Genomic DNA, 11508 nt, shown 5'->3' on the forward strand with positions numbered 1-11508 from the left:
ACCTACTGGAAGCAGTCAGCAATACGTAGCCCTGACCCGCCCCCAAACTCTGGGAGACATGATTGGTGAATTCAGGGGTCTGCCCACATTCTTGGTCCGGGGAGGTTATTCAGCGGGGTTGTCAAGACGAGCTGTTCCTCCAACTATCGATACATGAGAGAGTTTATTCTTACAGGAAATAACATATCCTTTTTACAGACCGGCTAGTGAAAGAGGGAGCGAATGAATTAGTTACTGCCATCTAGTGTATGAAGAAATCAAGGATACAGGCACCAAGCTGGGGGATTCAAGGAACCCCTTCTGTGCAAGGAGGCATGTTTGTTTCACTGTGCAATTAAATGTATTTTTAATTTTCCAGTAGAGAATGTTAAACTATGTAGCTTCCTTTTTTGCGTCAGCGTGAGGCTACTAAAAAAAGTCATTTGAGAACTCTGAGACAGCAAAACCCTCCGAAGCCTGAGTTCATAGAATCTCAGAGTTGGAAGGGACCTGAGGAAGTCATCTAGTTTTGGAGCTGCACTACATTCTGTAGCTCAAAGGAGATAAAACACAGTAATCTATCAGTATCCAGGCTGCAAATCAAGATCCACTCCAAAATATTTCACAAGGAAAAGATGCCATCATAGAAAAGAACAGGGCAGCCACAACTGAAAAGTGCCAGAGTCCTGGAGTACTGTCATGCTGAAAGCTCCCAGGCCTGGTTTCCCCTGGCTTCTGTTGGCACACAAGATTACTGCTCTCTGGCAATATTTAGAAGATCTCTAGTCAGTTCCCCTCCATCTGTTGATACCTGGTTTCCTCTGCATACAGTCCTTGAAACAGGTTAATACAAATGGGAAAGGGCTGCTGTCTGCTGATCACTTGTCAGATTGCTTCTTTCTCCTTTTGCAGTGCTACCAGACTATCAGTCTTCCACAGTCCCAAGAAAAGGTGTATATAGTCCTTTGAAAGGACTTCTAGTAAAACATCAAGTTTACATCTGTTTCTTCTCCAACAGATCTCTTTAGAAGGGCTATGGCAAAAAGGTTCAGAAGTGACAACTGTTTTGGGGTGCCATTTTAATATGTCTGACTGGAAACACCTTGAAGTTAATATTCATAGGAGCTGTGCTGTGAAGTCAGTGGCAGCTGAGGGATTCAAAATCAGCATCCACCTTTAAAAAAGTTGGACTAAACCTGTAAGCCCTGAGCTTCTGCCTCACTACATCTCCCTTGAAGCTTTACCCTCCAACCATGGAAATATGGGAACTGACTCCACTCTTGCTCTAGTTCCACAGCTTTATAGGCACCCACAGCACTGCTCACTCAGACTTTTTGGGGCTACCTTCTCTAGCACCTTTAGGCTGTCTCCATTTTTGAGAGCTGCCTCCTTGGGCACCACTCCACTCACAAGTAAACATCATTTTTTGCCAGCCTTACTACTAGACTCTCACAGTCCTCAGCTAGTGTTTATTTTATGGCTCCAGAGCTAGCATGAGTGACCTCAACTCATTTTAGATGCCTTTGATGTCAGGTGTAGGGGCAGTGGTGCTGGAACAATTTTTATAGTGGGGGGTGCTGAAGACAGAAACCAGGTATTTGGGTTGTTAATACGACCTCAAGCCAGAGGCACCCCTAGTTCCAGCACCTATGTGTAGGGGACAAGTCTGTAAAAGTAACTCACTGATATCTTTGCAGTTACTGCTTGTTATGCCCTCACCCTCACTGCACAGGTTGATTCCAGATTGCCTGAATCCTTATGGTCCTAATTCCCCATTACCTTGCACTTTGTGTAGTCATTTACACCCATGCAAAACAGGTGTAAAATATTCCTTTTATCATTTTACACTCAGTTTGCACTGACTTTGCACAGATGAAAGTGACAGGAGGTGCAAAACAGTAGAGAATCAGGACCAATATCCCCACCCCTTCTAATGGTAGGTCAAGTGGAAGAACTGTAATTTAGCTTTCATCCTCAGAGTCCTCCACCAAAGTTGTCAAAGTCCTCCAGTAAAAAGAAAGAAGTCAGGACTTGATATTCATAATGTAGAAAAAACACTCAAAACACACAATATAAAAGAGTGATAGAGGACAAAAGCACATATTCTTATGTTATTTGCTTAAAGAAATACATTAATCCAGAACTCAGTTCAAATCTCACAAAATAAGTTAAAACTGGTTTCAAGTACTACACCTGCCATTTTGCACCACACATGCCAAAGTTTGTGGTTTTACAATTGCATTTTCCTATTTTTAAAAATGTTCTTCCCCTCTTTTGTAAAAACTAGCACAAACAACAGGAGGAAATGACTAAGGTACCAATTCTGCACACTTACATAAATGCTTAATTTTGAGCATGAGTACTCCCTCTGAATTCACCCTCTTCAATGTGAGACTATTCACATGCTTAAAGTAAAGCATATGCACAAGTGTTTGAGTGAACAGGGTCTGTCAAAGAAAACACCCAGTATTTTGGTAGTGTTTGTTTATCTAATTGCTTTCAGTTATAGCACTCATGATACTTGTATCTTCTCCCTTTAAATTGCAGTTCACATTTAATGCTTATGGGAATTTAGATGACTTTCTATGGCCACTAGATAACTACCATATGTTTTCAGGAATGCAACATGTTTTGAATAACCAAAAAATATATAATTTAAAGTGGATACTAAAGCACCGATCCTGCAAGCACTTACGCACATGCTTAACTTTAAGCATATGAATAAATCCTATTTACTTCAATGGGACTACTCACATGCTTAAAGTTAAGCATGTGCATAGGTATTTGCAGTATCAGGATCTAAAAGCTGTACGCAAGTATTATATATATATATATATATATAATCATAATATGAATTAGGGAAAATACTTGCTTATTTATGTATATATATACTACTATATTATATACTACATATTATATATATTTATTAGCAGTAGTATTAATAACAATAATGATCATTTTAATTTATTATGCCCCTGCAAGAAAAAGTTACAGTCTCAAATGCAGAGTATTTTGGAATTATATTTGTAATAAAGCATTTAAAAGTAGTCTTACTGAGAGGAAAAGAAAGATATAAAGACCTAGTAAAAAAAAAATAAAGCCACAACAGAATTTGAGTCTACAATCAAAACAAAGGGACATCTTTTTGTTGTTATGTTACTATATATAGACTTAGCTTGATAACCAGTGGAATGTATACGTGTTATATTAATCAAATGAGAAGTTCATTCCTAGTGGACAGAGCACTGGACTGGGACTCAGGAAACTTGTATTCTGTTTCTGGGTCTACTATGTTGGCCTGCTGGGTGGCCTTGGGTAAGTTATTACATCACTCTTTGCCTCAGTTTCCCCATCTGTAAAATTTAACTGACACTGACCACCTTTGTAAGTGCTTTGAGATCTACCAAATAAAAGTGCTGTATAATTAAGTATTATTATTATTTATTATTCCATAACAGTGATCATATGCAATGAAAAATTCTGCCTGAATGTGATAAAAGAGAATTGCAAAGGAAAAGTAATCAACCATTTTATTAAAAGGCAGCCAAATTCAAAGTGCGTTCTATTGACGAGTCCAGAAAACACCCTTCCAAAAACAAATAAAATGCTACATATTCAGTTCCACAGCAAAATGTGCTGTTGACTTCAGTGGTGGAAGGAATGGGATCTATTTGGTGTATCTGAAGAATATTCTTGGATGCTGTAGGCACTTGGGTTAAAAAGTAAAATCAGTGGTTCTGAAAGGTACCTAATTTTCCTCACTAGGAGATGAAGTCTTTCATCTGTCCACACAACAAGCAGTTAGAGCTTCCTCACCTTTCCTGACAGAGTGCCTTCACAACTTTGACCTGGAGGTCTCTATAGATTATAAAGTAGTTCAGTCTCCATGGCTATTCAATCATTGTCCACTCTGCTAAAACTACCAAGAAGGATGCCAGCTGGTACTAGAATGAGACCATCAATTCCTTTCACAGAGGTCACCACAAGACCTGTTAGATAACAAGTTTCAATCACTACTGACCTGGGCTGGGTTTGAACTAGTGACCCAGAGGTAAGAAGCCCTGTATCCCATAACTTCTTCAGTCAGTCTCCCTGTAGTTGTAACTCTTAATGCAAACTTTATTCCTAAGGTTAATTTAATACCTAAGATCAAGCAGGTTCCAGTTAGCTGTAAGTTATGCAGCTTCTGATGCAGTTGGAACTTCAGCAGCTCCAGAGGTGGCTCAGGCAAGGGTATGCTTTTAGAACAGTACCTGATTCACTTAATTAAGAGAGCTTTGTGGCCATAACTGCTGTGGCCTACTATTCCCTGACACAATGAACCCCAAGAAAGAAAAGGATCCCAGGCATCTGTGTTTGAAATTGACAAGAAGCCTCACAGAGATTATGAACTCAGATGACCCTTCTGAAACTTCAGAGAGTTCATGTTCAGAAGTTCTGACTCTGACACCTCTCAAAGGGACAATAAAAAGACACTAGAGAGGTATACTGCTATATGTAGGTTTGTCACTAGAAAGACACAGGTTTTCTCTCAATATTGAACACTAAAGTTCTAAACCTAGTGTATAAAGAGTGTGTGACAGATCCAGCATGAAGAATTTTGAAAGGGGATATTTACTAATGCATTTTGAAAATCTTGCCCAGACCTTGTCTTTTCAGAAATATGCCCTCATTTGTATGTTTCACAGTGACCTTAAAGCCACAGTGTCTATAAGGTTGCTTTGCATTTTGGCTTTGGAGTGCTTCTGAGAGAGAGGTGGGATTGTCCAATGGTTTGGACACTAGCCTAAGAGTTAAAAGACCTGGGTTTAAGTCCCACATCTGGCACAGATATCTTGTGTGACCATAGGCAAGTTACTTAGCCTCTCTGTACTTCAGTTTATCTGCATATGAGGATAATAGTACTTCCCTATCTCACAGGGGTGTGAGGATAAATATATTAAAGATTGTGCAGTACTCAGATACTGTGGTAATGGTGGGGACACACTTAATAAGTACATAAGACAGTCTTATTGTGTCCCACATTTGAGAACTGAAAGACTCCACCCTCTGAATGCCTTCCTTTTCCATCTTCCTTATTTTTCCATCTGCTCCTTAGAACTATGTTAAAAGTTTACTGTTAGAGTTCTTTATATCTTGAAGTGAATTTAAGTGTGAAATGTGCTAGATTTCCAGACTTGGGGCTTGAAATCATCAACCCATGGAACAGATATAGCACATGCAGCACACAACTTGTCCACACTAGCCTGCCAATCTGTATCAATCCTGATTTGCATGGCTGGCCCACAACATTTTGGCACCTGAGGTGGGGAGCTCAAATGATACCCTCATGCCCCCTTGCTTGGGCCAAAACTTTGAAAGGTCTCAATTCTGCCTTCTTCCTGTTCTACTCCTCTCATGGTACTGCTCTGCTACCTACCCCAATAAAGCAGAACTAACAACTTAAAATGCCTTGTTCAAAAATTTTAAGTAACATTTAACTTTCAAACACCTGAACAGCAAATGTAATTTTTCTTGTCTGAATAGTAAACACTGGCATTTTTATCTCTTTGAATAATCAAAGTGGTGCTTTCCATGCCTTTTTGGTGGCAAAGATTTGAACTGCTTCCTGAAGGTCCACAGTCTGGGCTAGCCCATGCACTATTGAGATGGCTGCAAGGCCAACCAGCCTCTCCTGTATCATTGTGGAGTGTAGATGTGTTTTTATTAACTTCAGCTTGGAGAAGCTGTGTTCTCCACTAGCAACTGTTACAGGAAGTGTTAGAAGTATGCGCAGAGCAACAAAAGCATTTGGAAAGAGAGTGGTCATCTTATTTGTGCACATATATTCCAGAACCGTCTTTGGAGTTGATCCTGCTGAAATGTATCTTGAAAGGGCTTTCAGTTCATCACCTAAATCACTCACATCAATATCACACATGTCATCATGTGTCAACACTGTCTCTAGTGCCCTACATTGCTGGTGTAGGTCTTCTTCCGGTGTAGTGAGGAGTTTTGGAATATCATACAACATCCCAAATATACTGCTGTGTTCCTTGAGCTGCATGAAACGTTCTTCAACTGACTGTATTGCACAATCTAGCACCTGGTTAAAGAATTCAACTTTGAATTGTTGTTTGGGGTCTCTTATGGGATTATACCCTTGCCTCATAATCAAAATGTCTTCTTTTTCGGTGACTCTTGTATTCTTGAATGAGTGGGAAAATAGCTTCAGTGTGAAGTTCCTCTGCCAACTTCTGTGCATTCTTCAGAACGTTTTGAAATCCCTCATCTGACCGGTAAGACTGTAGGTATGACTTTGCTTTGTCCAGTTGTTCCATTGCTCCAGATATATCAAGGTCAACACGTGAGAGTCTCTTGCTTACAACATTTATTTCAAACAGTATGTCATGCCACAACACTAAGCCACACAGAAATTTTAAGTTATGTATGTTTCTGGTGATTCCATTTCCCTCTGCCACTGTTCTCCCACAAACAGTTCCTGTCATAGCATTATCCTCCATAAGGGCAACTATGGCAACATCTATCTTCCCAATTTGGTGTTTGATAGGCTTTATCACCTCCGCTCGACTTTCCCATCGTGTGGCACTCAGTGGTTTCAGTGTCAGAGAGAATATTCCCAGATGTTGCTTCAAAATTTGCCATTGATGAGTTGATGCAGAGAAGAATACATAGATGCTTTGAATTATATTAAAAAATTCAGCAGCCTCACTATAAGCTGATGCTGCATCACTGACCACCAAGTTCAATGAATGAGAATTCCATGGGACAAAAAAAGCTTGAGGATTTAACTCTCGGATCTATGTCTGCACTCCTCTGTTCTTTACTCTCATTTTGGCACTATTATCATAGCCCGGACCTCTCGTGTCAGCTATGGCAATTCCCATATCTTCCAGCTTTTTAAGAAGCACGTTTGTCATACCAGCTCCTGTAGTATCATCAATGTCAATAAATTCTAGAAAATGCTCTCTGACAGTCACCATTGCGGGGACATTTTCACTAGGTTCTGTTGTTGTTACAAAACACACCATTAAAGTAATTTGTTCCGTATGGTTGGTGTCAGGTTTGCAGTCCAGAATAACAGAGTAATATCTTGCTGACTTCAGATCTACCACAATCTTCTGTTTGACTTTTGTTGCCAGTAACTGTATGATCTCATTTTGAATTGTTCTTCCAAGGTACTGGTTTGTGTACATTTCTTGGGTGGTGACTCTTCTTAGATACTCCTGGAGTACAGCATCAAACTCAGTCATCAGCTCCACAATTTTAAGGAAGTTTCCATTGTTTGGCATATACAGCTGATCTGAAGTGCCACACAGTTCTAGTTTTTGGGTAGCAAGCATTCTCACAATGGCCATGAGCCTTTTCAGAACATTTTGCCAGTAAAGAGACTCTGATACAATCTTCTCTTGATGCTGATCATCTATGGTGGCCTTTAACTTTAGTCTCATCTCAAGCCCTTTCCACCTATGGAATGCTCTCTGGTGATTTGCTGCCTTCTCATGGCATGCCAGATTTCTAGCCAGATTTTTCCAGTCCTTTGTTCCTGTACAACCCAATGTGGCTGGAATATTAAACTAGAAGAGTTTGCAACAAAAACAGTATGCAGCATTCTGGGTTTTTGAGTACATAAGCCATGGCCTCTCCACTTTGTCACCATTGGGGATTAATGTGTTGGATGGAAACTTCTATTTTCATTGTCTTTGGGGAACATGAAGTTTTTCACTTGCTGTGGCCCATGCAGTACAAGGAAGTCCCTCAGGCTACTGCTCAAGTGGGTCCACAGTCCTGGATCATCTAGACTTAAGGAACTAAACTCAGCAGCAGCTGTTTCTTGCACCTCCACCACATTCTTCTCTGATCTACACTTTTCTTCAGGAATGTGCATGGTTACATCCATTTGAGATGGAGATATGGATGCTGCAGTAGCTGCCAGGTCACCTGCACTGTGACTAACTGGAAGATCAGGCATCTCCTCACCACTCACATCCTCACTGGGGCCGGAAGGCTCACCGTGAACATTTGTGTCTATGTATCTAAGGAGAGCGCCTTCCTGCTTAGATAGAAAAGCTTCCTTTGCTTTTTCTTTTTCTGAATGCTGCCCCAGAAGGGCGTTTTCTTCTTTCACTCATGACTGCTGTTCTGTGCCAGCTTTAGTAGCTCTCAACACTCAGTTGAAGGGGACAAATAAGCAGGATGGTAGCAGGGCCTGAGTGAGGGGAGATATCAGATTCTTAAGGGCCTAACTGGCTTCTACTACTTCAGTTGACTGCCTGTTCTCCTCAAGTGGGTTCAGGGAAGCAGCAGGAAACAGGAAGTTCCCTGAGAAGCGGGTGTTAATCAGTCCAGGCTCCTGGGGGTGCTAGAGAGGTACATAAGAGCCTCCTCCTCCTCCTCTCTCTCCCTGCAGCTCCTGCTGCTTTCTGTTATTCCCTCTCACCTTTTCTCCTGCCTGCCTGTTATGTCTCTTGTGCTCTCCTTCCTCCAGCACAGCACTCCACCATCTCTGTGCATCTAGAGCAGAGAGAATACATATGCACCAGTAGCAGACACAATTTTCTACACTCTGGGTCCCAGTGGTGGCTGCCTCAGATCGTCTCACGGTAAGGCCAGCTCTGCTGATTTGGAGGAACTATAGTGTATAGTTAATACCACATACGAGGTAGCTTAACACCCACCTTTGGCTACTCTTCTGATATTGCCAATAAGAGGACAATTAGGATTTTCTTATACTAGAAGTATAAGAATTAGTTAAGTTCATGGAGGATAGGTCCACTAATGGCTATTACCCAAGATGGTCAAGGATGCTCTGGGTGTGCCTAAGGCTCTGACTACCGGAAGCTGCGACTGGATGATAGGGGATGGATTACGCAATAATTGTCCTGCTCTGTTCTTTCTCTCTGAAGTATCTGGCACCAGCCACTGTCAGAACACAGGATACTGGGCTAGATGGACTATTGGTCTGATCCAGTATGGCCATTCTTATGACATTCTCTCTCTCACCCTAAAGTTTAAACAGGAGAGATTGAGAGACATCCACACATCAAAATACTCCTGTAGTGGTGGCGCACTCTTCTGAGAGGTGTGGGAGATCACTGTTCAAATCCTTTCTCCACCTTTAGGCAGACAGTGGAACTAACATGGGTCTCCCTGTTAAGTGCTCTAACCAGTGAGCTAAAAGTTATAAGGTTGGCCCCCTTCGGTCCCTTGCTTAGACTCTGAATAGGGCCAAATCCATGAGGTGTGCTCAGAGAATGCATTCCAGATCGGGCCCTGCAGGGAAGATATGGGAGGAATGCCCATTTCCCCCCAGTTTGTGGATTGTGCTGGGTTTAGAAGGGAGATAGAACAATGTGCATACCCAGAGGCAGAATCTTAGGCACCAAGGGAATGTTTACCTTGAAAATTTAGGAGCCAAGTGAGTTTAGGCACGTACAGGGAGTGCAAGTTTTGTGAATCGCAGTGAAGCCTAAAATTGAGACATAGGCACATAAATCTGTGGTTTAGGTATCTAAGAACCTTTGTGGATCTGAGCCTAAGGCCCCTATTCTGCAACAAGCACCACACAAACACAGGGTTCTGCCCTTATTGCAGGGCCAGAACCTAAGTAAAAGCTGAACTAGAACTTCAGGATTTGGACCTTAAGTATTGTAGCCCATAGAGAACATAAGAACATAAGAATGGCCGTACCGGGTCAGACCAAAGGTCCATCTAGCCCAGTATCTGTCTACTGACAGTGGCCAATGCCAGGTGCCCCAGAGGGAGTGAACCTAACAGGCAGTGATCAAGTGATCTCTCTCCTGCCATCCATCTCCATTCTCTGACGAACAGAGGCTAGGGACACCATTCTTACCCATCCTAGCTAATAGCCATTTATGGACTTAGCCACCATGAATTTATCCAGTCCCCTTTTAAACATTGTTATAGTCCTAGCCTTCACAACCTCCTCAGGTAAGGAGTTCCACAAGTTGACTGTGCGCTGCATGAAGAACTTCCTTTTATTTGTTTTAAACCTGCTGCCTATTAATTTCATTTGGTGACCCCTAGTTCTTGTATTATGGGAATAAGTAAATAACTTTTCCTTATCCACTTTCTCAACATCACTCATGATTTTATATACCTCTATCATATCCCCCCTTAGTCTTCTCTTTTCCAAGCTGAAGAGTCCTAGCCTCTTTAATCTTTCCTCGTATGGGACCCCCTCCAAACCCCTAATCATTTTAGTTGCCCTTTTCTGAACCTTTTCTAGTGCTAGAATATCTTTTCTGAGGTGAAGAGACCACATCTGTACACAGTATTCGAGATGTGGGCGTACCATGGATTTATATAAGGGCAATAATATATTCTCAGTCTTATTTTCTATCCCCTTTTTAATGATTCCTAACATCCTGTTTGCTTTTTTGACCGCCTCTGCACACTGCGTGGACATCTTCAGAGAACTATCCACGATGACTCCAAGATCTTTTTCCTGACTCCTTGTAGCTAAATTAGCCCCCATCATGTTGTATGTATAGTTGGGGTTATTTTTTCCAATGTGCATTACTTTACATTTATCCACATTAAATTTCATTTGCCATTTTGTTGCCCAATCACTTAGTTTTGTGAGATCATTTTGAAGTTCTTCACAATCTGCTTTGGTGTTAACTATCTTGAGAAGTTTAGTATCATCTGCAAACTTGGCCACCTCACTGTTTACCCCTTTCTCCAGATCATTTATGAATAAATTGAATAGGATTGGTCCGAGGACTGACCCTTGGGGAACACCACTAGTTACCCCTCTCCATTCTGAGAATTTACCATTAATTCCTACCCTTTGTTCCCTGTCCTTTAACCAGTTCTCAATCCATGAAAGGACCTTCCCTTTTATCCCGTGACAGCTTAATTTACGTAAGAGCCTTTGGTGAGGGAACTTGTCAAAGGCTTTCTGGAAATCTAAGTACACTATGTCCACCGGATCCCCCTTATCCACATGTTTGTTGACCCCTTCAAAGAACTCTAATAGATTAGTAAGACACGATTTCCCTTTACAGAAACCATGTTGACTATTGCTCAACAGTTTATGTTTTTCTATGTGTCTGACAATTTTATTCTTAACTATTGTTTCAACTAATTTGCCCGGTACCGACGTTAGACTTACCGGTCTGTAATTGCCGGGATCACCCCTAGAGCCCTTTTTAAATATTGGCGTTACATTAGCTAACTTCCAGTCATTGGGTACCGAAGCCGATTTAAAGGACAGGTTACAAACCTTAGTTAATACTTCCGCAACTTCACATTTGAGTTCTTTCACAGCTAGTTTTAGTGTTTATTTTATTTAGCAGTAACGCAAGGAACCTACAGGCCTGTATCCTGTAAGACATTAGCTTTAGCAGTAAGCATAAGGCTTGAGACCTATGACCTTTGGGACACATAAATGGCCCAATTGTCATCCCTAAGTTTTGGGGAACTGGGAATAGAATGTTTAAGGGAGAAGTCTGTACATAATGACATCAGGCAACCACAAGAATATGAACAAAAAACAGTTTTTGG

The sequence above is a fragment of the Mauremys mutica genome, chromosome 6 (genome assembly GCF_020497125.1).
Source record: "Mauremys mutica isolate MM-2020 ecotype Southern chromosome 6, ASM2049712v1, whole genome shotgun sequence".
Classification (NCBI taxonomy): Eukaryota; Metazoa; Chordata; order Testudines; family Geoemydidae; genus Mauremys; species Mauremys mutica.